This window comes from Apodemus sylvaticus, chromosome 7, assembly GCF_947179515.1.
Source record: "Apodemus sylvaticus chromosome 7, mApoSyl1.1, whole genome shotgun sequence".
NCBI lineage: Eukaryota > Metazoa > Chordata > Mammalia > Rodentia > Muridae > Apodemus > Apodemus sylvaticus.
The window spans coordinates 43,187,048-43,188,063 of record NC_067478.1 but is presented as its reverse complement, the minus strand read 5'-3'; the positions used below and the strand labels follow the sequence as shown (position 1 = coordinate 43,188,063).

Below are 1,016 nucleotides of genomic sequence, written 5' to 3'. Positions count from 1 at the left end.
TTCTGAAGGGAAATGAAGAGGTGTGGATCTGGGGGATATGGGAGATAGAAGAGAGCTAGAAGTGGATGAAGGGGGAAGTGTGCTCAGGATATATTGTATAAGAGAAAAATCTATTTTCAATTAACAAAAAAGAAAGAAAATTATTTTCAATATTTTTTTAAAAGACATCAACAGGAATGGTATGTCATTTACATAAACTATCCAAGTTCATGTAAATATACATTATGATAACACATCACTAAAGCCAATAAAAATATCTAGACATATAAATGATATATTCCCAAACTTAAGCCCGGTCTTCTTTTTTTTTTTTTATTATTCGATATAATTTATTTACATTTCAAATGATTTCCCCTTTTCTAGCCCCCCCACTCCCCGAAAGTCCCGCAAGCCCCCTTCTCTTCCCCTGTCCTCCCACCCACCCCTTCCCACTTCCCCGTTCTGGTTTTGCTGAATACTGTTTCACTGAGTCTTTCCAGAACCAGGGGCCACTCCTCCTTTCTTCTTGTACCTCATTTGATGTGTGGATTATGTTTTGGGTATTCCAGTTTTCTAGGTTAATATCCACTTATTAGTGAGTGCATACCATGATTCACCTTTTGAAAAATATGGAACGCTTCACGAATTTGCGTGTCATCCTTGCGCAGGGGCCATGCTAATCTTCTCTGTATCGTTCCAATTTTAGTATATGTGCTGCCGAAGCAAGCACAAGCCCGGTCTTCTTGCCTCACTCCTCTGCCTATAATTCTTGATTACTTAAACTTCTCCATGCCTCAGACCTCACAACTGTAAAATGAAAATAATAACTGCACATAAAACATCTCATTTTTCCACAACGCAAGTTTTCATTGAGAACATTTATGACTCATAAGTGTGAAGGCACTCATGATGCCTTTTTGTGCTAAAAATACAACTGCCTGGGGTGTGGTCAGGTATGCCTATAACAAGAAATTGAGAGCGGAAAACTGTTGTTGGTTCAAAACCAGCCTGAACCACATGGAGAATGGTACATAAGC

General features: G+C 38.9%; 1 non-coding gene across 1 annotated transcript; it reads right to left on the bottom strand.

The window, feature by feature from the left end:
- Nucleotides 1–602: 602 nt before the first annotated feature.
- On the bottom strand, nucleotides 603–709 carry LOC127690444 (U6 spliceosomal RNA). Its single transcript, XR_007979132.1, has one exon. It is a non-coding gene; the product is annotated as a U6 spliceosomal RNA (small nuclear RNA).
- Between the last annotated feature and the right edge of the window lie 307 nt (nucleotides 710–1,016).